General features: G+C 36.7%; 1 long non-coding RNA gene across 1 annotated transcript; it reads right to left on the bottom strand.

Annotated features, from left to right (window-relative positions):
- Window positions 1-1,209: 1,209 nt before the first annotated feature.
- On the bottom strand, window positions 1,210-5,478 carry LOC115940846 (uncharacterized). Its single transcript, XR_014138811.1, has 3 exons — window positions 5,440-5,478; window positions 4,973-5,114; window positions 1,210-1,661 (listed from the first exon to the last, which is right to left on the bottom strand). It is a non-coding gene; the product is annotated as an uncharacterized LOC115940846 (long non-coding RNA).
- Between the last annotated feature and the right edge of the window lie 21,957 nt (window positions 5,479-27,435).

Raw genomic sequence — 27,435 nt, 5'->3', positions numbered from 1 at the left:
CTTTGTTAATGCTGATATAGAATAAGCATTATGGAACATTAGTGGCCCGAACAATTAGATATTATAGTAGCCGATGCAGCACGGCAGGTATCCAGGTACCCAGGGATGTGTAAGTAAATATAGAAAATGAACAGTGGCAGAGATAGCCCTTAAGGATTCGGTGATCCAGACTATATTGACCCAGAGAGATTGTGGGAAGTTTTGAGTTTGTGATAAAAAAGCTCCTCTGGAATTTTTGTTCCATTTGGGAAGGTAGGCAATAGCAACTCATATTTAGAGCTTGCAAGAAGCATATGCAAAAAAGAGGTAACCGTGAATAAATAGAGTTTTAAAAGGTACGGAAGTAATATAACCTGAATTTTCAAAATAAGCGTATGATCCGATACATGGAGATCGTATTGTAGGAAGGCAACAGTGGGAGAGGGAGACATACATTATTTCTCCTTCCCAACATCCATTTCCTCATCTCTTGGAAATAGTGCCTTTCGGGAATGATCTTTCCCATCTCTCTGTCCCTGTGGATTGGGTGGGGCTGCCCCACTTGAACCAGAACTTCACATAGCTGCTTTTGAAAAATGAGAGCAGTGTCTCCCTCTGGTCCAGCACCTGGTTCTGGGATGCCCATAGGACCCGGGCCAGGTTCATGAGAGCCCTACCTTAGACTTTTACTAGAGCATAAAAATTGGAAAAGAGAAGTGATCTTTCTCTGGGATGGAGAGCTTTTCTAAAATGAAGTCAATGCAGTTATGAGACATTTGAAGTACTTAGAAAGGGATAATGCCTGACTTGATTTAGATGGGTGGAAGGAGATAGAGAAGAGTAGGGATATGGCAAACATATCTTTGAAGTAGATTTGACTGACCTTCAACTTTTGCTTTATGAGTCAGGGTAAATGGATGGTGACGCCAAATAGTGTGAGGAAAGACAAAGAAACTCAGTTTCGTGAATAAAGAACTCAACAAATCTCTTCTTACACTTGTCAAATTTGAGAGAACATTGCCCCTTTTGAGTGGATATGTCAGGAAGACAATTGGATGTATGAATCTGAATCTTAGGAGAGTATACGAACTGTATATATAGGTTGAATTTGAAATAGGTATGGAGTAAGCACAAAGAACTTAATGGGGCCCAGATCAAGCCTTAAGAAATTCCAACAAAGTAAACTGAAAAGGAGCAGAGGATAAGACAAAAGATAGCAATTGTCAAATATTCATTATATTCCCTTTACAAATATGATTCATGAAGAAGAATCTTAGCAGACGCTTAATTTAAAAATGCTGAATATGGCCTTTGCTGTCAAAAAACACCTGCAATTCCTTAGGACCATTAAAGCAAATGTCTATATGAAGTTAACACTTTATTGTCATTTAAAAATTTGTGCTTTCTGAAATATTTATTCACTTCTACTGAGGAAACTTTTCCACTTGACCATTTGTTCCCAGAAAAAAATAAATGCCAAAGATTCTCAATTCCTCATGAAGCTACTGGATCTTTCTAATCCAGAAACTAATTTCCCTTCATTTTGAGGGCTGTGAAAGTCAAGGAGGGCTGTTACAGAGCAGAGACCACCTGAACGAGGGATGCATCAGTAAGTTGTCATACTTCCCCTGCCTCTTTCCAAGTGCACTTTGGATGAACCAAATGTTCTGTCTTGCTGAGGACTAAATAGAAAGAAAAAAAAAGTGTGAGTTTTCACAAAAATAAGTCTACATTTAGACAGAATATAATTATTTATACTGTTGTACAACAAAACCATTAGTTGGTACTTTAGTGACTCATCATGATTCCATTTTTTGTATCGTAAGAAAGATTCAAAATGGCAAATTACATCAAGTACTAGGCACTTAACAGCAATATGATATTTTTATAAGGCAAAGTAACTCCATGTATTAGGCTGAGGTATATCACCCTACAGTCTTTAAGTCCGCTGGACTGAAAGGAAGAGGAGATAGTCTCCATTTAACAAAACGATCTAGGCATTGTAGATGCTATAGTAAATAAGAGAGAATTGCTGCTCTTATTGACTTCAAATTCAAGTAAACTAAACAAAGAAGTAAACAAGAATGTAGTAGCTTAGGGACACGTGGGTGGTTCAGTCAGCTAAGCAATTGCCTCCAGCTCAGGGCATGATCTCAGGGATTGAGCCCTGAATCGGGCTCCCTGATCAGCAGGGAGCCTACTTTACGCTCTGCCTGCCGCTCCCCCTGCTTGTGTACTCTCTCTCTCTGACAAATAAATAAAATCTTCTTAAAAAAATAAAGATGGTAGTAGCTTAGATAATGATAATGACCCTTATGAAAATAGAGAAGCCATAGTGATTGGGATGTGGGGGATAGTTATACCAATTGGGTATGTTTGGGAATTACAGTCAATGTGCATCCTCTGTTACTTCCATGAGAGACCATGTGGCTCATTTACCCATAGTTGCTGGTCACAGTTGCTCTCATTGTACCTAACGACACGAGAAGGAAAGGAAATACCTCACCTAGAGTATCTTTCTTCCAGATCACACATGCATGAATTCTATAAGGCCAAAATATCCTTCCTTCCTCAAAAAACTATTGCTACTAAATTCACTATATGCCTCATCTCCTCATCTTCGACCCCAGCTTCTATGAGGAGTTTGTGTGATCTGTGTGCCACTGTGGCAGGGACACTGTGAGGATCTAAGTTCTGTTAGCTATCTCTAGTTCTGTTCTCATGTCTATGACTCTCAGTATGTCTGCTCCCTCACCTACCATCCCATTCATACTTTCTTTTCCTACAAAATAATTCCACTGGGCTTTCTGGAACTCTCCCTACAACCCCACCAGCTTCCCCCAACATTACTTTAACTGAAAACTAGGTGACTATCGAGAAAACTTTTACAGCTCTCCCAAATAGAGGTTGTTCATTTAACATTCTAGAAAAACAATAACCAATAATAACAGCAGATTTATTGTGCATTTCCTATATACAAGCACTAACCTAGACTGTACATGAATTTATTTCATGAATAAATTTCATAAATTCATTTCATTTAATTACTGCAGCACTCCCATGAGATAGATACTTTTATCCATATTTTAGAGATATGAAACTGACGCAGAAGGGATTAAGTAACTTTCTCAAGGTCTACAGAAGTACAGAGAGATAAAGCCAGCAAGGGAACCTAGACAGTCTGATTACAGAGCTGATGCTCTTGGGGAATACTCACTTCTTTGATAGCTCATGGGTTAGAAATGGAGCTTGAGTTCTCATTGTTGCCTTGTTCCACAAAAGCTCTTCCATACACTTCCAAAAACTCCCATTCCTTGTTATTTTCATCCACCAAACTCCTGGCCAAACTCATCCACTAAAAATTTTGGTACCTAGCCCAGGGGATCCCTTTCCTCTTCAATTCCTGCCATCATCTCGGAAAATTCAATGTCCACATGGACAATCTAACCAACATCATATTCTAATGGCTCCCTGACTTCCTTATCATTACCAGTATATTTCACATCATCTCCCACCAATCCCCTATAACATGTCACTGAAAAAAATTTCCACTTCCAAAATCACAGACATTTTACTCTCCGGTGAAAATTCCATGTGCTTGCTCAGGAACCCCAATTCTCACTGTTCTTCAGTGTTTGAGCCTTCAGCTCCACTGACCTTTTCACTTTTTTTTTGCAAAATATGAAACTCCTTATACTTTTGATTTATTCTACAACCTTTCATTTCAGTTATTTTGGTACCAGTACACTAACCTCCCTTGTCCATTTGTTCTTTCAAAGCGTCCAATGAGAAAAACCCAAACCCTAAACCCAACAATTTTTATTACCTGTGTCTGTGTCTACACTCAGATTCCTGAACACTCTTTAAGGGGACTGGTATTCCTATGAATTCAATAAACAACCTCACCTACCCACAATCTTAATATAATTCTCTAATAATCTTGATCTAATTTCGATAACAAATATTTCACGTTTTATCCATTATTTACAAAGCATGATACTCTGTATACTCTTCACTCTCATCAGATGATTACATTGTACTTCACTAAAGTGATTGAAACCATCAGAAAGGAATTCCTTCCAACATTCTGCTGCCAAATATATCACTAACCTGCATTTGGACCAATCTTCTCCTCCTGCTTTCCTGATACAAAAAAGTACATGTTTCTCCTCCTTGAAGGCCAGTATGTCTACATGTTATCTGTGTCCCATCCCTCTCACATTCTCCAGAAAATACGCTAACATTTAATGCTTTAGCTTTCAGAGCCTCCGTGACCACAAGTTTTGCTATAACCCATAATAAGAAATATATGTTACATTGCAACCCAATACATATATATACTATATGTGTCATAAATAATACATACACTAGATATAAGTATCTTGTATAAACATGCAAAACATATCTTATTGTGGATTTCAGAGGACAATTTATACAAATAACCAGAACAAAATTTCTTAAGATTACCTTACAGTGCATGATACACTGATATTTTTTTTTTCTTTTCTTTTCCTTTTTTTTTTTTTCTTTAATGCTGGTCCCCACTCACTAAATTAATGTTACAACACACTAATGAGTCATAACTTGCAGTTTGAACCACAGTGAATTATTCTATTCCCCTATAACTTTATATTGGAATTCTTTCATCTGAAATTTTTAAAAAGCTTTCACCCTCAAGTGCTCCTTCAGCTCATATCTTCTACACACTTAGACTTACAAGAAAAGTTAAATAACTTTTAGTCTCCACTTTTGTGTACCATTAACTTCTCAGACCAATCTAACCTCTCTTCTGTCCCACTACTCCATGAAAACCACTTTCCTTGTTTCCATTAACTACCCGCAACTAAATTCAGTGGATATGTTTCAGCCTCACCCTATTCGATATTGCAACAGCATTTAATGGTTGGCCACTCCCTTCTTCTTGAAAGACGAATTTCTCCTGGCCTCCTAGTTTACCACATTCCATTGGTTTTCCTCCCTTCTCTCTACTTACCTTCTTTCAGTGTCTTTTTGTTGTCTCCTCTGTCGGACTCTGAAATATTGAAGGCCACCTATTCATTTCTCTCTTCTCAGCATCTCTCTCTCACTCCTTTAGTTCTTGCTCTAGTTCTTGCTCTCATTGTTGGAATTACCATCTGTATTTAGGAGACAAGTGAGATGTCCTATTTATAGGCTAGAGGCCTCTGGACATTAGCTATGTAATAAGACTTCCTTCCTCTGGAGAATATACAAATGTCCTTAATAATTCGGAATCCAAATCTTCTCCTGAATCACTTCCAGGCATATGCAGTTACATAACAGAGAACTACTGCTTTTTATATTCTATGCTCATGATCCTGACTGCTTTAGCACATTTAGGATTGACTGTATAATTTTTGGCATATCAAAGAATGTCAAGATTTCATCTGCATTTCCTATTTAGTTAAATTCAAGGTTTCCTTTTCTCCCTATAAGACTTACGTATATCTGGAAGTTAACAGCTTCTCTTGGAAGTCAGCTGGAAGCCTTTGAAAGTTACATGCTCAGTATCTGAGGCATAGATTTTCGTGATGTATGAATCATCACACCAACCTTTCCTAGCTTTGAAAATTCTGTGTTCTGTTCCAAAAGATTTGGCAATTTCTCCTATCTTTAATTGCATTGTCTGGAGTGTGACCAGAAATCCTTTTACAAATGTCTCAATGAGAAAATGAAACTCGTCTTTATATTCTTGTGTATTTTTCTCTGATTAGGTACTATAAATCACTTGGTTGATGCCTTCAAAATGTGCAGATAATGCCCCAGTAACAAATATTTGCTTGGTTTATAAATTTTCATCTTGCAGATCCACGTTATGCTCTTCTGTCTTTTCAACTCAGTGTTGCATCCCAATGTAATAATTTTTATGAATTTTGGGCTGCAATTACGGTTCCAAATTAAATAAAAAATCAATTTTCTGTTTGGTTACCGATTTGCAAGTAACCTAGCTGAACTGATAATTAGATAAATATTCACCTATACATAGTTATGTTCACAGGCAGGGAGGACCACGTGACAGCTTACTGCTTTACCAAAGTTTTGGGATTCAGCGAGGATTATGATTAAAAACTGGCCAGAGGACCAAAAAAAGAAGGCATCCAGATGGCCAACAGACACATGAAAAGATGCTCACATCATTCATCATCAGGGAAATGCAAATCAAAATCACAATGGAATTATCACCTCATGCCTGTTAGAATGGCTAAAATCAAGAAGACAACAAGCAACCAGTATTGGCAAGGATATGGAGAAAAAGGAACCCTTGTGCACTGTTGGTGGGAATGTATATCCACTGTGGAAAACAGTATGGAGGTTCCACAAAAAATTTAAAATAAAAATTCTACAGGATCCAATAATTCCACTATTGGGTATTTACCCAAGGAAAACGAAAACACTAACTCAAAAGGATATATGCACCCCTGCTTATTGCAGCATTATTTACAGTAGCCAAGACATGGGAGCAACCTAAGTGTCCATCAATAGATGAATGGATAAGGAAAATGTGGTATATATACACCATGGAATATTACACCACCACAAAAAAGGATGAGATCATGCCATTTGAGACAACATGGATGGACATAAAGGGTATTATGCTAAGTGAAATAAGTCAGAATGAGAAAGACAAATACCATATGTTTCTACTAATAAATGGAATCTTAAGAAAAATGAATAAACAAAAAGCAGAATCAGAACTATAAATACAGAGAACAAGCTGATGTTGCCAAGGGTAGGGGTTGGGGTGGGCAACATGAGTGAAGGGGAGAGGACAATACCGTTCTCCAGTTATGGAAAGAGTAAGTCGGGGAAATAAAAAGCAGAGTATAAGGAATACAATAAATGATATTGTAATAGTGAGGTAATGGGACAGATGGTAGCTATACTTGTGGTGATCATAGCATGTTTAAACTTGTCAAATCACTAAGTTGTACACCTGAGACTAATGTAACATTGTGTATCGATTATCCTAAAAAAAAAACCAAACACAACAGTGTAATGAAAATGGCAACACCACAAACCAATAATAAATGATGTTACCTTAAAAAAAATTCAACATGGATTATACAATGTACCTCAATTTCAAAATGTTAAAATGTGGAGACAATCCATCTCTGAATCAAATAAAAACATCCCTCACTAAAATTTGCTTATTAAAGTAATTAATAAAATAGCAAAGAGTTAGTATACATTTTGGTTTTCATTGTTTAGTTGTTATGGGGAGAAGCAATTATAAAATTATAGTGACATGCTCTTAATTAAATGGCTTAAACTTAGTGGAAGAAAGAGCCCAAATTATTGAGTCATCTCTGAAAAAGGGTTAACTGAATTTTATATTTGGAATGTTTTACTCAATAGTAAAAGTGCACTTATTAAAAAAACATTTCATCAAGTCCTGTTAATAATTATTACTGAAGTTACTAACAAAAAAATGACTTTTATCCCTGATTGGACTAATTCATGTATGTTAAAAGAATCAACAATCAAAATTTGATGTGAGTACAGAAACACCCTTTAAAATACATCAGTATAAGCCAAATAATTTTCAACTCTAGTAGGCTTATTTGATCATAATACATTGTTCTCCTGATTCTTTTTATGTTTCAACATGGCTAGTCAAGAAATAAAACCTCCCCAGTAAATGCAGTGCCTTACCAGTCCAACAAAGAGAGTCCAAAAAAGGGACAGCCGTTCTGAAAGAGATTCTCAAAATTAAGTTAAAGATGTTTACATAGTAGGAGTTTTCCTACCTATGTAATCAAATTTGGCTACTGTAATGACCAAATAATTCCCCCAGTTACATAATTTCCAAAAATGGTTGTGTTAATTTACTGATTGGATTGGCAAAGTGGTATGAGGTGGTAAAATATAACCTGTGGAATCAATTGACACTTGGCCCTGATCAGCCAACCTCATATTATTTCCCTTCTAAAGAAACAATATTGAAGAAAGATTAAAGGCATAGACTATTGAGTCAGACTGCCTAGTTTCAATGGTAATTTTGCCCTTTTTTTTTTTTTAAAGATTTTATTTATTTATTTGACAGAGAGAGACACAGCGAGAGAGGGAACACAAGCAGGGGGAGTGGGAGAGGTAGAAGCAGGCCTCCCGCCGAACAGGGAGCCCAATGCGGGGCTTGATCCCAGGACCCTGGGATCATGACCTGAGCTGAAGGCAGTCGCTTAACCAACTGAGCCACCCAGGCGCCCCAATTTTGCCCTTTTTAACTGTGGGATCTGGGCAAGTTACAGTCTCTGTCCTTTAGTTACTTCTGTAAAAGAGGGAAAATAACAGAACCTACCTTATAAGATTATTTGTATGAGCAAATGATGTAATACAAATAAAGAACCTAGAATAGAACTGGAAAAAAGCTTTTGATACTGATATTACAAATTTAAAGTGAATGTTTTCTTTCCTCAACTGGTTAAGAAATTGCTCCAGGACAAGGACGAAGCCTTAATTTTATTTTCACTTCCAATATTAGCATGCAGTAGGTATTCAGTGGACACCTGTTAGAAAATAACACAAAATGCATTATATCTTAGAAGAACATTATAGTATTAACTAGAATTCAGATTCTAGATGATAAGGATTCTATGTGAATCCTTCAGAATAAAATAGTTATACCAAAGCAATACTGTAGATAAATTACATATACCCAATTTTTCAAAAGTCTATAGATATGTTTAGGCAGATATAATTTTCACAAGACCATGCTGCCAGCTTTTAAATAGAAAAATTCAAGATCAGCATTTCCTAAATGATGTTTGTGGATATATTTATGGGGTTATTGTCTATAAGATTTTTTTAAAACTATGACTTAATTTATATGTTAAGATATTTAGGGCGCCTGGGTGGCTCAGTTGGTTAAGCGACTGCCTTCAGCTCAGGTCATGGTCCCAGAGTCCTGGGATCGAGTCCCACATCGGGCTCCCGGCTCAGCGGGGAGCCTGCTTCTCCCTCTGACCCTCTCCCCTCTCATGCTGTTTCTCTCTCTCTCTCTCTCAAATAAATAAATAAATAAAATCTTTAAAAAAAGATATTTAATGTAAGTATATTCTAGATTATCTGAAGACCATCTTAAACCTTAAATCTAAGAACTGCCTTATAAACTCAATACCCAGTTTGTGTTTATGATTGTTATATTAATATCCAACTGCCTTTTATTATACTTCTTAATTTTATCCTTCTTATATATTGAGAAAAATTCACATTTATATAAACAATTTAATAAAATTTTATAAGTACCTTTGGGAAACTTAAAGAGAAACAAAATTAAAAACTTTTGTCCTACAGAAGACTCTGTTAAGAGATTTATAAGATGAACCACAGTCTGGGAGAAAATATTTGCAAACCACACAGAGGACTAGTATCTAGACTATAAAAAAGACAAAGAATAAGTATCTGGATTATATAAACAAATTGCAAAACTCAACTGTAAAGAATAATCCAGCTAGAATATAGACAAAGACTAATGGACATGTCACCAAGGGATAAAATAAAATGTGCCATCTATATATCACCAAAGAGGATAGACTGATGGCATGTAAAAAAATGTTCAACGTGATTTGCCATTAGAGAAATGAAAATTAAAACTACGGTGAGATCTTACTACATATCTATCAGATGGCTAAAATTAAAAATAGTGACAATGCCAAATGCTGGCAAGCATGCAGAGAAACTGGATCACTCATACATCACTATGGGAATGTGAAATAGTACCGCTACCATGAAACAGGTTGGCCATTTTCTTACAAGCTAAACACGCACCTACTATTTGACCCAGCAGTTGCACTCACGGACATTTATCCCAGAGAAATGAATACTTATGTTCATGCAAAAACCTATAGACAGATGTTCCTAGCAGCTTTACCTGTAACAGCTAAAAACCGAAAACAACCCAGATGTGCTCCAGCGGGTGAAAGGTTAAACAAATTGTGGCACATACGTACTATGGAATACTACCCATCAATAAAAAGCAATGAAGTATTGATATGTACAACAATTTGGATAAGTCTCCAGAGAATTATGAGTGAAAAAAAAATCCTAAAAGATTTCATGCTATAAAATTCCACTCACAACATTGTGGAAATGGCAAAAGTATAGAGACCACATTAGTGGTTGTTAAGGATTATGGACGGTGGAGGAACTGGAGGGCATTTAAAAGGGTACAGTAGGGGGACACCTGGGTCACTCAGTTGGTTAAGCATCAGGCTCTTGATTTTGGCTCAGGTCATGTTCCCAGGGTTGCGATTAAGATTCTTTCTCTCCCTCTGCCCCTCCCCCTCCCTCTCTCTCAAAAAAAAAAAAAATGGTACAATAGGTACTCTGGTAGTGATGGAATTGTTTTGTATCTTGATTGCCATGGCAGTTACATGAACTGATACATGTGACAAAATTGCATACAACTAAATCCACGCACACAAATGAACACATGCAAGTAGTAAAACTGGGGAAATTGAAAAAGATGAATTGGTTGTATCAATCTCAATTTCCTCATCATGGTATCTGTATTTAGTTTTACAAAATATCACCATGTGAGGAGAAACCATATAAAGGGTCCATGGGATCCCTCAGTATTATCTTTTTACAGCTGCATGTGAATCTTCAATCATCACAAAATTAGAATTTATTTAAAATTTATTTAAAGATTCACTTATTTATTTTAGAGAGAGAGCATGTGCGCAAGTGTGGGGACAGGCAGAGGGAGAGGAGAGAGAGAATAACAGATGCCCCTGCTGAGCACGGAGCTGGAGGCCTTGGGGCTTGGAGCTGGAGGCATTCAGGCTCCATCTCACAACCCTGAGATTATGACCTGAGCCAAAACCAAGAATTGGATGCTCAAACGACTGAGCCACCCAAGGGCCCTGTTTAAATTAAAAAAAAAAAACTTCCTCTATAGAATAAATGTAGCTTTCAAATATTGCCCCCTCTCCTTTTTCTGAGCAACTTCCTCTGTGAAACTTTAATATATAACTTAACAAATATGCATCAGGCATCCACAGAATTATATAATGACATTGTATTAGGCACTTAGAAGGGAAAGTAAGATTTAACTTTAGCTACAAGACAACACTTACTGAGAAGGTAATAGCAATTAATTGCACAACTACTACAATGTATATTAGTATTTTGTTGTGTTAATTTTGTAACACCCAAATACTATAAATGCTTTAGACATTATATGAGCTCTGGATTTAGGATGGCTGGGTTTGAATTAAGTCTTTGCAACCTATAAGCTGTGATAACTTAGGGTAGTTAATTAACTCTTTTATGCCTCATTTTCCTAATCTGAAAACTTGGAATAATAAAGTACCCATCTCAGTTCTTGTGAGAATTAATTAATGGAAAGAGCTGGAACAGGGTAAGCACTGAAGTGTTCTTGTTGTCGTATTTTAATGAATGTAAAAGAACAGAATGATCCCATGTTTTCAGCAATTATTAAAAAGTATGAAATCATATTTAGATAGACAAGTTTAAACATGCATATATTTAGACATTATTTTGTTGACTTTTGCTGTTTTTAAAGAGCCTTGGACTGTCAGTTTTTAATAAATATGGAATACTCTATTATGGAAATATATGTCAAACTGCTCTTAACTTCTGGACTTACAGTTTGCATAGCTAGTTTCAGACATATTTACTTATTTCCAATGATGAAAAATGAACTGAAACATTATGAAACAGATACTCAAAAGTTTAACCAATGAAGTATTCTTTACATTAGATCTTGAAAATGGCAATGCTACCAGTAAAAGATTAGTATTCATAAAAACATAGTAATTATTTACTTCTTAACACATTTGAAACTGAAAAATCTGGATTTCTTTTTTTATTTTACTATAAATACAAATATATTCTGAACAGGTCCCATTAAAGTCTGATGTCCTTAAAGTTCCTAGCAGATGTTTTCTGCTTCCTTCTTATTTATTTTTTCCTTTTCTTTATATTAGCCCCCTTGCTTTTCCACTTCTCAGCTTATAGAATTGTTTTTCCAGAGAAGTAATATGGGTGAATAAAAATATATTATAGAGCCTGACAACACTTCATAACATTTTTTATTTCCAAAATTCTTTGAAAATCATCATTACTTCTATTATTTGATAGGTCAGTAAAATGTGACTGTATTTTATTAAAAGAATCATGTTACCTGCACTGGCCACATTATTTTTTAATTTCTACTTTCCAATGGCAAATATTGTGTAGAAGTTGCTATTTTATTTAAGCCATACCAAGTAGATATGGTAGAGGCCTATTAGGCTCCTAGTCAACTCAACCACTGTATAAAATTACTCCCAAGGATATATTTTTTAATGCTGTTTCCAGTCTGGTTTTGAATAGCTGAAGTGTTCACACTTCCCATGGGAAGATATTTCATAGCATGATTTTGGTATTGGAACATATTTCCTGAAACTATATTTATTTAAAACTTCTGTTCTTGTATTACAATACTATTTCTCTTCAGTTCTCAAACATATTCTGCTTTGATTTTTATGAATTCCTCATTCAATTATCTCATGACCAACTCATGAGGGTTTTATCACTAATATTTCCCACAAAATAATTTGTATTGCCTTAGTTATTCAAAGAAATGTAAAAAAGCCTAAGCATATATTATTCAGAACCACAGATAATTGACCAAATATATGATTTTTAAATATCTACTTAGGGCGCCTGGGTGGCTCAGTTGGTTAAGCGACTGCCTTCAGCTCAGGTCATGATCCTGGAGTCCCGGGATCGAGTCCCGCATCGGGCTCCCGGCTCGGCAGGGAGCCTGCTTCTGCCTCTGACCCTCCCCCCTCTCATGTGCTCTCTCTCTCTTATTCTCTCTGTCTCAAATAAATAAATAAAAAAAATCTTTAAAAAAAAAAAAATAAAATAAATAAATAAATATCTACTTAAATGATATCTCTTAAGCTGACTCATTTTGCAGACTCTAAGAAAAGTAAAAGTACGTTATAAATGTAGCTTAAACATCATGTTTCTACTTGATCCATACAACAAGCCAGCCCTGGACATTAGCTCAATCTTAAACTATCTGAAAGCAATTGTTCTATATTTTTTTCCTAAGATTAACCAACAAATGAATACAAACTTTCAGTCTTTAAGATTTTGATGACTATAACTGGTACAAATATGCAAGACCAATACATTTGTAAATAGATAAAACTCTAGGTGTTAACACTGTGCTATGTAAAATTTGATGCAAGCACATTGGATTTGGTAGAAATAATGGTTACCAAAGAAAATTCTAGTAGCATAAATCATAAATGATAATATGTTATATAGGAAAAAACAATCAATGGATCCAATGTTAGTTAAAAACTTAATAAGAAAAAATCATATTAATGAAAATAATGTCAGTAAATTTAAAATGAAAATGGCAAAACTGTGAACTGTGGAGAAAAAATTGATCAACAGATTAAACTGATACAATGGCATCTAGTCCCCCAAATATATATTTTTTATTTTCCCCCAGATATTTTCACACAGAAAAATAATCAGTTTTGTAATAATTTTGATTAAAATATTTAATATGCATGAGGGCACCTGGGTGGCTCAGATGGTTAAGCATCTGCCTTTGGCTCAGGTCATGATCCCAGGGTTCTGGGATCGAGCCCCGCATCAGGCTCCCTGCTCAGCGGGGAGCCTGCTTCTCCCTCTCCCTTTTCCTACCGCTCCCCCTGCTTGTGCTCTCTCTCTCTATCAAATGAATAAATAAAATCTTCAAAAAAATCTTTAAAAGAATAATAAAATAAAATATTTAATATGTGTGAACAAAAGGCAAAATGATTTTAGGATCAAAATCTAAAGTTCAATACTCATTGGTGAAAAATAGATCAAAATATTCTGTATTTATATTTAAGACATGTAATTAAGACTTTCTGATTTTAAAACCAAAAATAAATTATTTTAAAAGGACTCATGATAGGGCCAATTATTCACTATTACTTCATTTAACAAAAGCATTTGCTAAGGAAATCTTTTTTTTTTTTTTAAAGATTTTATTTATTTGACAGAGAGACACAACAAGAGAGGGAACATGTGGGAGCCCGATGTGGGGCTTGATCCCAGGACCCTGGGATCATGACCCGAGCCGAAGGCAGACACTTAATGACTGAGCCACCCAGGCGCCCCAGGAAATCTTTTTTAAAGACTTATTTATTAGGGAAAGAGAGAGAGAGCACAAGTATGGGGGGGGGATGGGCAGAGGGAGAGGGAGAGAGAGTCCCAAGTGGACTCCACCCTGAACCTGAGATTACCACCCTAGCCAAAACCAGTAGTTTGCTGCATAACCAGCTGCACCATCCAGGTGCCCCTGCTGAGGAACTCTTTTTTTCTTACATTTTCTTTAAGATTTTATTTATTTATTTGTCAGAGAGCAATAGTGAGAGAGAGAGAGGGAGGTAGAGGGAGATGCAGGCTCCCTGCTGAGCAAGGAGCCCAATGTGGGACTCAAACCCAGGACCCTGGGATCATGACTGAAAAGGCAGATGCTTAACTGACTGAGCCACCCTGCTGAGGAACTCTAATTGCCAACTTGTGCTTGTCAACTTAGCTCCAGTAGGAAGTATAATTTGTTTTGGACCTTAAGGAATGTATAAGCTTTAAACAAGAAGAGATTGGAGAAGAGAGAATGAAGTAAACAAAGCAATAAGGAAATCATGGGGTGGAAATATCAGGACAAGAGGAAATAATTCAGTTTGATTCATGTGTAAGCCACATGAAATGTATCAATAAAGGATTGAGACCGTAGTGTAAATATTCCTGAATGTGAATTTCCACTTCTGCACCTAAAAACTTAACCATACTCAAAAGGAAAACAAAAACAAAAACAGGGGCACTGGGTGGCTCAGTCAGTTAAATGTCCGACTCTTGATTTTGGCTCAGGTCAATCAGGGTCATGAGATCGAGCCCCAAGTGGGGCTCTCCACTCAGTGGGGAGTCTGCTTGAGATTCTCTCTCTCTCTCTCAAATAAGTTAAAAAAACAAAATCTTAAAAAAAAACCTTCTCTTTATGTATAAACAAATACTTCACCTAGTTTTTGTTTTAAACCACATCTGACCATTTCCAGAATCTTGTTCTATTAGTTATTTCCTATTTGTCTTATATTTTAGACCTTTCTTTGTCCACCAGGTTATTTCTTCACAAATTATACTTATGCTTTAATCTCTTCCATTTCAAGGGGATCTTCTCACAGGGAAAGTTCATGACAACTGCCACCCCTTCCTTGCTTCTCATCCCTCATTGTCACAAAGCAGTCAGGCTAAAGCTATTCTGGCAGAGGTCACCATCCAGGATACTAATTGCCAAATCCAATCGATTGTTCTTTGTTCTCTTCTCAGTTAATCACTCTGTAGAACTTGACACTAAATTATTCCATTCCTAAAAGTCATTCATTTCTTGTCATACGTGGTACTATTCTCCGGATTCTTACACAGCTTGCCTTTCCTTTTATGCAGCCAGTCTTCTTCAGTCTCATTTGCTGCTCCCCCCAGCTTCCCCACCTCGACTTACTATGAAGTGAATTGCAGTTACAAAAACAAGATGTGTTTTATGACCCTATTTATGATCTGTTTTATATACATAGACAAATATACAGAGTATGCACAGATAAGTTGTGTTTATGTGTAAGATAAGTCTCTCTCTCTCACATATTCATATATATATTCTGGGTGAATTTCACATTAATTCTAGGTGAATTTCACATTAGTCATTTCAATTGTTCTTAAGTATTTTTTGTAATTATAATGTATACATTTTTTAAAAGGGGACTCAATGAAAAAATTCACCAGCTATATTTATATGCCCTTCAATTATACTTGTATGTTGATTCTCAAACTGCTCTCTCGGCCCAGACATTTTCCCTGAATTCCAGACCTCGATGCCCCACAGTCAAACTCATCTCTCACCTTCTTCCCTTTTTGTGCCTCATCAGTCTCCCAATCAAACTTTCTCCAGGTAAGTGCTTTGTGGCAGCTGTATCTTTACATGTTTGTAATTCCCAAAATGAAAAGCTCCAAGCATTATTCACGTTTCTACTCCTAGTGCCTATCATGGCAACTTGTACATAGAATATAGTTACTGAATAGGCTGAGTGAATAAACTAAAAAGATTGGGGTGCCTGGGTGGCTCAGTTGGTTAAGCGGCTGCCTTCGGCTCAGGTCATGATCCCAGGGTCCTGGGATCAAACCCCACATCGGGCTCCCTGCTCAGCGGGGAGCCTGCTTCTCCCTCTCCCTCTGCCTGCCTCTCTGCCTACTTGTGCTCTTTATCTCTCTGTCAAATAAATAAATAAAATCTTTTAAAAATAAATAAATAAATAAAACTATTATTCTTTATTCCATATAGCTTAGGAAATTATTGAAGTTTTCTTTTTTTTTTAGTTAAGTGACATGTTCACATTTGTAATTTAAGATTAATCTGGAAGGACGTAAAGAAAATGAAATTGAAGTGGAGAGTATAAAAAAGAGGAGGCATGTGTAAAGAGTCACAGAAACTCTAGGTACCAATGATACAACCTTTCTAATGAAGAGGTACCTCCCAGGAATAATAAAAATGTTTCCCCCACTTTCCTTACACATTGTAACTTTTAAAGATGTACATCATTTGGTCTGCCAGTGATTCTAAAATAAATCTTTGCTGCCATCTTGTGGCAAAATATTTGTATCATAACAATGTATAAGTTTTGGGAGACTTGAGTCCATAATTAACCATAGTTAAGCTGTTTTTTAGAAAGAAATAGATTCCAACTTAAAGGTTTCCTTCTGCTGCTTTCATGCAAACTAACTTTTCAGTCTACATGGACTTCGTATGTTTTTAAATATTGTTTTGTTTATTGTAATATAAATATCTCCAAATTAATTTCTATATTTACATTTTTGTTCACTTTTCTCCAAATTCTACAAGCTAAAGAAAAAATTTGGTTGTAGTTGACCATCTTTTGAATTTGATTTGATTGTCTTTTCTTTTCCTATTAAGCACATACAAATTCATTTCTTCAGTTTATTCAACAAATACTTATTGAGTGCCTATCTTATGTCAGTCATTGTTTTAAGCATTCAGGATATAATAGTGAATAAAGACAAAAATCCCTGCCTTCAAGGATCTTACACGTTACTTGGATATATAAAGTGGATTTGTATGTCTTAATGTTCTTTAAAAACAATCTTTGTAATCCACTTTGACAAACTGCATAAGTTTATAGTTTGGAAGGAAAGAAGATATACAAGAAACTATCACAAAAATGGGCTTTCTCTTTAGAAAAAAATGTAGAATATTCCAAAATCAGGACCATGCATATAAAATTTTGTAGAAACTGGAAGTCCTAGTGATTATTTCTTTATTTATAGGATGACAGAAAAGTGGGCTACAAATAAATGAGTCAGCAACATTTTAAATTTTGCTTATTCAAATCTGAACAAGTCATTTGGCACCCATATGCACCAACTGAAGAGCCGAAGTTTAATGAAAGTTGAAATTGTTTGGAAAAGCCAGCATTGTAGACAGTAAAGGAAATGTAATGTTATGGAAATGCCAGCAATTATTGTACAAGGAAATCAATTCTTCCTAATTGACAATAGCTTCAAACTTACAGTCTGTGAAGTTGTCTTTTCTTTTTTCTGTTAATAGAATTTAGGCAATAAAATTCTGAGATATGATGAATTTCATTTTTTGTAGTTTTAATTTTAAAAAAGATATTCAGTAAGAAGGCACATATTTCAGTTTTGTTCAGCCTAGGTCCTCTCCAAAAGCAGAGCTGAAGACAAAAGCTTGTAGTTTATTTTAGAAAATAGTTTATTTTAGGAAATTATTCCAAAGAAGAGGAGTGGGAAACTGGGAAGACAAGAGAGGGAAGAAAAATTGACTCCTAGGGTAAATTATTGAGCAGCATTATTACTGCAATAAGTAGCTGGCAGTCAATTCCTCTAAGAAGCCTTGTAGAACACACTTCAGAATTCTTTGTTGTTGTTTTCTCTTCCTCCTTTTTTTTTATTATTAACATATGATGTATTATTTGTTTCAGGGGTACAGGTCTGTGATTCATCAGTCTTTTTTTTTTTTTTACTTAGGTAGTTATCTTTTTTTAATTTAATTTTATTTTGTTATGTTAATCACCATGCATTACATCATTAGTTTTTGATGTGGTGTTCCATGATTTATTGTTTGCGTATAACACCCAGTGCTCCATTCAATACCTGCCCTCTTTAATACCCATCACCAGGCTAACCCATTCCCCCACCCCCCTCCCCTCTAGAACCCTCAGTTTGTTTCTCAGAGTCCATAGTCTCTCATGGTTCATCTCCCCCTCTGATTCCCCCCCTTCATTGTTCCCTTCCTAATACCTTCTTTTTTTTTTTTTAACATATAATGTATTATTTGTTACAGAGGTACAGGTCTGTGATTCAAAAGTCTTACATAATTCACAGCACTCACCATAGCACATACCCTCCCAGTGTCCATCACCCAGCTACCTCATCCCCCCACCCCCTCCCCTCCAGCAACCCTCAGTTTGTTTCCTGAGATTAAGAGTCTCTTATGGTTTGTCTCCCTCTCTGGTTTCGTCTTGTTTCATATTTTCCTCTCTGCCTACCCGAGACACAGAATCAGAAGCATTAATCTACCAGTCCCAGCCAAGAATTGGTCAAGGGTTGCACCATGCATGTTTACTCCCCCCACTTCTAAGTTTGGTAGGTATCAGGATGGCTAACAGGCATCTTACACATTGGCACCAGAGAAGCCTGGGACTGGACAGAGGGAAGGTATGTGATGCAGATGAAATGAGATGTCAGGTTACATCCACAATGACTGGAGTAAAATGGTGGGCCATGAGAATGTGAGGTGGTATGCAAAATGTGTATGATTCTTACCTCCTGTTTTTTTAGGTTATTAAAACTAATAAGGACACTATCTTAGATTGGAATTAAAAGTTAAAAACATAAATAAATGAGAATTTATCAGAAGAAAATGTACTTCACAATTTACTAAATTACTTCCATTGGGACTGCTGCCTATAGCAAAAAATCAAACGGGGTAACATAAGAAAAGTTGTACTCTTCAAATAACTGTGTGCATGCATGCTAGAGTATAAACATCAATGTATGTTTTTTAACATACAAAATTATCATCTCTAGTCTCTCTTATTATTATTTCCTCCCTTGCTTTATAGGCATAAATTTTAATGTAATTCTTGTTTGTAATCTTTTTTAATCTTTGGGGGTTTTTTTTAGTTGCAATAGTCTAAGGACTTCAAAAGCTGAAGGGTTTTCGGCAATCCAAATTTATTAACTATTTCAACTGAAGATGTTCAGTTTATCTTGAAAAAAATGTAAACAATTTTTGGAAGAATCATTTACAAAATATGCAGTACTGTTGTAGGACATTTATATGGATTTACAGAGTAGTGAAATAAGTTCAGGACATTTTTTTTTTCTTTTTAAGAACTTTATTTTCTTAGAGAGAGCACACACGAGGGAGGGGAGGGGCAGATGGAGAGAGAGAAAGAATCTCAAGCAGACTCCACGCAGATCGCAGACCCCCACGGAGGAGGACCCTAAGATCATCACCTGAGCAGAAATCAAGAGTCAGACACTCAACCGACTGAGCCGCCAAGGTGCCCCAAGTTCAGGACATTTCTAAAAGTTTGATTGCTGCAGGGAAGCAACAAGAAAAACATGTACTGCTATGATGAGGTTTTCCCCTTTTATTCTGTTTTACATTGATTCAACATAGGCTTGGTCACAAAAAAAGAAATTCAATTCAGTTATATATAAAAAATATTTGTAAATTCTGAACTTAGTATGAACTAAGCAAATTCTGAACTCTTAGTATGAAATAAGGATTTTATAGCCATTCAAGTCTTCCTTCAAGTTTCAGGTCTCTAGAAGAAGCTGTTTTAAACATGTAAAAGATCAGGGAATATTGTTTTCATAAATGATTCCTATCAACTCTACTAGAAAATAAGCTTCATCTGACAAGAATGCCAGGAAACTTAAGCTGAAAGACTAGTAGTAACCAGTGAAAATATTTCTTAATATATTTAAGTAAATACATTTAGATAGATTTGAAGTATACATTTATATATTAACATATATATTAATAATAAATACATTTATATAATAAATAATAAAGCTAGTATTCAGGGTGGAAGACTCTTATGCAAATGCTACATTTTCTAACAAAGTAGAAAAAAACAAATAAAATGAGAGGAGAAGGAAGAGTAGTAATCTCATTGATTGCCCTATAGGAAAAAACTGAAAGTCAAAATCAATTAAATCTGACAGAGTAGGAAAGCCTAAGAAAAAAGCAAGAGGTAATTAGGTATTAGTATACAGGGAACAAATTGAACAAAAACACAAATATTCCTAAATACCAAAAAAAGAGAAAATTAAAGAAAACAAAATTTGTTGATTAATATGTCTGTTGCAATACCCTATTCAAGTTTGTCCTTGTGGGTTTATATATTATTTAATTTTAGTTGTTTATTCCACAATTTTAGTGGGATCTGAAAAGGGAGATAAATGTATATGTTCAATATTACATGACTAATCAAAATAACTAATATCACTTTTTAAGCCCTGAGATTGGACTTCCTACTGTAGATGGATAGCCAGGTCAAGAATATAATGGAAGCCCAGAGATTTCCTGAAATGATTATTAGCTACTACATTGCAGAGCTAGAATCTGAATCCTGGTTTGAGTCCAAAGCTCCACATTTAACTATTCTATACCACTGTTTTCATAACATGGGAAAAATCTGAAGATTCTGTGTAACAGTATGTGTGTGTTGGGGAGGGGGAATGGGACCTGGATTTAAAGGCTATATAAATTGTGCAATGTTACCACCACAGAGTTTCTCAGTTTGTGGTAGTCAGCACTGGAATGTGGGGATGGAGTAGAAGTGTGGCTAGGAATGGAGTGTAATGTATTGTCTCTGTTTTCTTAATAAGAATGATTTAGGAGCGCCCTGTTGGCTCAGTCAAGCGCCTACCTTCAGCTCAGCTCATGATCCTGGGGTCCTGGGATCAGTACCGCATTGGACGCCCTGCTCCGCGGGAAGCCTGCTTCTCCCTCTCCTCCCTGCTCCTGCTCTGTCTCTATCTCTGTCTCTCTCTCAGATAAATAAATAAATCTTAAAAAAAAAAGAATGATCTAATTTTGTAGTTTATTAAAATACCCAAAAGAGGAACATAAAGTTCCATATACATTAAGACTCCAATTCTTTGGGGTTTTTTGTTGCTGTTTTTTTGTTTTGTTTAACATTCATACCAATAAATAATGCCCACGGGGGGGAAAAAACCCTGGAAATAAATTTATCCAAGAGTTATTTTAGTGATTCAGTACTTATAGCTGGGTGGTAGAATTATTTTGTTCTTAATATATTTCTGCATTTTCAAATTATCTCCAAAAGTATTTATTAATTTGATTATAAAATGCTGTAGCTGGAAAAAATGACAAACATTAAAAGCATTTGAAAGAGTTTACTAATAATCCTGGTAATGCTGCAGTGATAGTAGGACATTCAGACCATGAATTTAACCACAACCTAAACTTTCTAAACGTCTTCATCAATCCATTTCTAATTGTGTAAAATTAATTTCCATGGTCTGTTCCTCCAATCCATGGCTGGTGAAACTGAAAATTGGTACCACCTATTGGAAACAACTGGCTATATTTATCCTTAAAATCTTAAATTTATTTTAAAAGGCTACGCCCTTTACTCCAGTACTGCCATTTATCAAAACTTATCCAGGAGGTAAATCTAAAACAAGAAAAACAACGTACAATAAGTTGACGATTGAAGCTTATGTATAATAAAGTTGATGAGATTAAAGGAAGAATGGTCATAGTGCTAATTTATTCAACAGAATATTACTTCATTTATGATTATGAAACAAAAATAACCAGGTTAGGTTAAGCGAAGAATAATATATTGCATATATCCATGTTGAGATTACTACATAAAACGGTAATACTTCTAGGTATAAAAAGAGGAAGGGAATATGGAAAAATGACAAGTCTTTTTTATTGGGGTGGGAAGATTTTGAGACCCTCTCTCACTGACAGACTTGGTATCACTAGAAACATTGTATAGCTTTTTACTTTAAGAACTACTGATAATTACTATTTTAAGACTGTCAGTATACCTGCTATTAAGAAGTGTTTGCTTTTATTTCAAATGTCCCGAGTTTGGGAAATACACAAGTTGCAGCTGGTATCCTTAGCGTGTGCTCGTTAGTGTATTACCACGCTGTTTATAATGCACTTGATGAAATGTGATTAGCGCTTCCAGGACTGAAGAATTAAGTACCGGCAAACCGATCAAACGGAGGCTATCATGAAACAGCACCAACTTACCCTCGGGTCTTAGAGCAACAATGGCCATTTCTAGCACTGTATTTCATCAATATTAAGGATACCTTGATTTTAAGTGCTTTGTATTTTCAAAGTGCTTTGGCCTCAATCATTCAGTTATCACAATTGCTCCCGATGCCTACATTTCTCCAGCGCTCCAGAGATCAGGACCAACGGAGGCATAACCACCCAGGGAGATTTCGTCCCGTTCCTCAGCTCTAGCGAGTGACCAAGTTCTAGGCAGAGGATTCGCAAATATTGTGCGGTTCTGCACCTCCTCTCGAGCAGCTAAGAGGCGAACTAACAATGCCGTGTTTATAGTTAAGTCTCAAAAGCAAGGCGAAGGCTGCAGTGCTGGGGCCCAGCCGGCAGGGCGGCCGCTTGGCTGCAAGAGTTACCCAGTGACGAATTCTGGACAGAGCACGTCAGTCCCTCGGATATGCCATGGCTTTCTGCTTTTAGGGTCTCTCCTCTTCAAATATCCCGCGCCACCGCCAAGCCTTGCCGCCAGCCTCAGGAGCCCGACCCACAGCTGCCTCACTGCCGCCGGGCCTCCTGCCGCTCCCTCCGCCTCTTCCCATCTGCTCTGCGCTTGCGCGACCGGAAAATTCGCGAAGGTTCTTGAGGCTGAACCGGTCGTTTCCGGAAGCCGGCAGCCGCCTCAGCCATCAGACCGGTGGTTGCGGCACTGGGGTTGTACGCGCAGCCTCTAGCTCTTCGCTGGCTTTGGACCCGACCTTTAACGGTGCGGAAAGAAAATGGCCTTGCTGTGCTACAACCGGGGCTGCGGGCAGCGCTTCGATCCCGAGACCAACTCCGACGGTAAGAAAAACGCGCCGCCAGCCCTTCCTCCCCTTTCCACCTCAGCCGGGGGACGCCCGTGGGCCCAAGGGCGTCCCGGGGTCCGCCCGCGAGCCGTCACCGCGCTGCCCCGGTCTGGGTCCCTCCGGGCCGCCCGAGCGCTCGGCAGAGGCGTCCGACCCTCTCCCCGCAGCCGCGCAGCCCGACGGACCCACGCTCCGGTCCCACGTGTTTCCCGGCCGTCCGCTCACTCGCGGATTCGCCTGGAATTTAGAACCTCTTCCTCCCTTCCCTGCCCTCCTCCGCTCCGTCTCTTTGGGGGAGCAAAAGTTAACCGGGTGCTACAGGGCTCGCTTAGCGGCGGGTGTGCGCGTGTCTGTGAGTGAGACAGACGAAGAGGGATGGGAGGGTTGGGCAGCGGGCGAGTTATTTTAGCGTTTAAGTTCGGCTCGTTGAATTAGAAGAGAAGTTTATTTTTCTGAAAGTCTTGTTTTTCGCGTGTTCAGTCCCCCAACTGTTACAAAGTTACTTTTTTTTTTTTTTTTAAGTGTCCTGGGTTAGGAAAATTACTGTGTCTTTACACTAAGTTTTGATGTTATCTGGCGGGATGGATGGTGCATTTGTTACCCTTGTCTTAGTAACGTTATTTGTTGCGTAGTTTTGCTGTGGTCCTCCCGTTTTAACAACGTGCCATCTTCAGGATAAAGTCATTGTTCCTACGTGTACAGTTAAGGATGTAAAGTGAAAGTGACTAGACTAGGTGAACAGTCAATTTGAATTTTGAATGGTGAATGGGGTAAAGGGAGTTGGTTTCTTGAATATTGTGGGAAATGACACCACTTTGTCAAATTCAGCTAGCAATTACTGTGTTTTCTATACGCCAGACATTGATCTATCACTTACTACATCATCTATTTAATCTTCACAACACCTCTATGAAGTAGGTATTATTAGACGTATTTTATAGAGAAGCCGGGTTCAACATGGTAGCAGCATGTTCCTGCATTGTGAAGGAAATTAAAATTTGTGCCTTTTAAAATCTTTTCCATCCCTGAGTTGTCTGAAGTACTTACTTAGTGCGCAGGTATTGAATTGGTGACATAATTTAAAATAAGACTATTGGCAGGATTCAATGGATAAAGTAGAATCCAGTCTTTCAGTCTTTGTACAATATTCATGTTTCTGTCCTTGACATTTTTATGATATTAATACGAAGTTACTCAGAAAATTGTGATTTCAGTGGATGACAGAATCGAAGAAAAGAGGTTTTAAAGCCTTTGCTTTTGGTAACCTATGCAAAAAGTAAATTGCCTTAGTGTCTGCTATATTTTACTTTAATATTAAATAAAGGGGAAGACTGAGGCTTTGTTGCCTATGACAGTTAATGCCCCAAAGTAAATATGTTTGTTTATAGAATGTTCTGTACCAGCCTGAAATTATGAGGGAGATACAGCCAGTTTTTGGAAGTCAGCAGCGAGTGTGTGTGTGTGTGTGTGTGAGTGAGATGGTATAATGCCTAGGAAAGAGATGGGAGTGGGGGGAGTGGGAAAGTGAGAGGAGTAGACATTCAAGGATTGTGTTATCAGTACTAAATTCAGCAGGGAGCTTCAATAAGGTGGTAGAAAGTTTAGTTGCTTTAGCAAAATGGGGGTTAGAGACTTAACTCCAAGTAAGTTGTTTCAATGGTAAGTTAAGAAAATGAAGATAGGAAGTAGAAATTAAGAGCTAATAGTAAACTGTGAACTTGGTTAGGAGAAAGTTTTTTGGAATGGGAGAGGTTTTACCTTTGTATGGACAAAAATAAGCCTGCCTTCTAAGCTGATACCAGGTTTTAGTTTGAAACACAAACTAACAATGTTTATGGAAGACACAGTTGGTATGTTTCACATATTAAATAGTTATTCTGGAAAAAACACCTCTTCAGTTTTTTATTTAATCCATATGTGTGTGTGTATATATATATATACACATATATATATAGTATATAGAAACTGAATCAGTTACTAAGAGGCAGAGCCAGAATTTGAGCCAGGGTCACACCCAGTATGACAAGCCCTTGGCTCTTAACTGCTACAGTGTTACCCATAAAATACAACTTTGAGCTGGTAAACCTGAAAAAGGCTAGAGAGGAAAATAACCATCTGCTTGTTATTTACATTTGAAAGCAGTGATTTTCAAATTTTGTTGCTACTAGTTGTAGGGTTAAGACCTGACTCATTCCTACCTCCATTCTGCCCAAACTGACCATTATGATGATTATGCCTCTTAGTGTGTTATGCATTATGTATTTTATGCCTCTGACTATATGTAAGTTTGATGTTTGAAAATACTCTATTTGTTCTCTTTTTAATTCTGTTCTCAACTTCATAGCCCTCTGCATATTCATTTCTACTTTGAATCTCCTTTTTCAGCCCTTAATTCCATTACTTCTTTGAATTAATAGCTTCTTCTTATTCCATGGGTTTACTTACTGTACCATGAAAATACCCGACACTTTCTTGCTCTATTAGCCTAACATAGTATCTGTGTAACACCTGGTTGCTAAGGAAACCATACTAGCCATTAATATGGGGTAGGAAGATTTCTGTAAGAACCAGGAATTAATCATTTTAAGGCAACACCAAGAATCAGAGGTTGTGGCCAATTAAAAGCTAAACAGACAATAAAAGGTGGGGCAAAGTAGCCTTTTAAGAAAATTGCACAGATGTGGAGCCGGCCAGTTTTTTCTAAGCTCATGGTTGTGTCTAGTCAGGAAATAATTTTTTATTATCTGATTTTTTAAAATGTAATACTTCATATTTCAAACTGTATTAAGCTCATTTTCATAAGAGTTAGTGAAAATTGATGGTGTAATGGGGAGTGGCAGAGAAATACAGAGTAACAATCAGTGGCAACCCTGAAAATAGACTGTAGAACTTAAACATCTATTTAATGAGGTTTGTATCTAGCTATTGACACCTGTCTAGGAAAGTTAAATTAGCAATTAGATATTAACATCAGTTTTTAAAATTTTGAACGTGTCCTTCTAAAAAGTGTTCTTATGTGCATTGATCCACAGATTGCCCAAGAGATTCTCTAAAAAGATATTTTAGAAGTTTGATAGTATTTTTGTAAATAGAATTGGAAGGTGATAAAATCATGGAGCTTGAAGTTTTGGTACTAAACAAGTTTAACTACAAAGATTAAAGGAATAGAATACAATTTGTTATACTTGCAGTATTCTGTATTATTCTTATCTACAGCTATCATACTCTTGAATTAGAATCTTAACTATTGATATTGTAATGCAATACTATATTAAGCACTGTGTGCCATGCATCAGATGCTAGCATTTGTGAGTTTTTAAGGAAAAGCAGAGTATTACCTGCATTTGGAAAAGGGATTAAATGTTAACACCTGAAAAAAATGATTTTTTTTTCCTTCATAATAAAGTGTATTTTTTCCCCTTTCTTTGTTTTTGACCAGATGCTTGCACATATCACCCAGGTGTTCCAGTCTTTCATGATGCCTTAAAGGTAAGAACTGGGTATATTTCAGTCTCTTCATATTTGTACATAAAATTTAGAGGTGTAATATTGAATCTTTATTTTCTCATCTTTTTTTCTCAGCCTGTGACTTTTTGCTTTCTTAATGACCACTTTGGGGTGCTTTAAGCAAGTACTCCATTAAAGGCAAAGACAGTAGATGGTGATCTTAAGGTCTTTTTCAGTTATAAAATTATGTTATTTCCATTCCAACTCCCATTTTCTGTACTCTTCATTTCTTTTTAATCTTGAGGGGAATTGAAAGCAGTGTATTGAATCTTAGTTTCTTAATCTATCAGGCAGCTACTGTATAATAAGAGCGGCTCTGAATTTTAGGAAAGATTGTTATAAACAGTAAAGAGTGCCAAACTGTTTGAGACACCACCTGTTTTCCACCTGTACTTCCTTGGTGTTCTGGAGAGTTAGAGAAATAATAAAATGTTGTTTGACCAGGTTTTTCTTGGTGGGTTTATTTATCTTTTCCAATTTATGATAATATGGTAACTTTTATCTCAAAAGATAATGTGTATCTCTTTTTCTTTTATTATGTTATGTTAGTCACCATACAGTACATCATTAGTTTTTGATGTAGTGATCCACGATCCATTGTTTTCATATAACACCCAGTGCTCCATGCAGTACGTGCCCTCCTTAATACCCATCCCCGGGCTAACCCATCCCCGAACCCAGTCCCCTCTAGAACCCTCAGTTTGTTTTTCAGAGTCCATCGTCTCTCATGGTTCATCTCCCCCTCCGATT

The sequence above is a fragment of the Leptonychotes weddellii genome, chromosome 11 (genome assembly GCF_054177405.1).
Source record: "Leptonychotes weddellii isolate Sample4059 chromosome 11, ASM5417740v2, whole genome shotgun sequence".
NCBI classification, from domain to species: Eukaryota; Metazoa; Chordata; class Mammalia; order Carnivora; family Phocidae; genus Leptonychotes; species Leptonychotes weddellii.
Note: the sequence above shows the minus strand (reverse complement) of the source record. Positions and strands in the feature narration are given on the sequence as shown.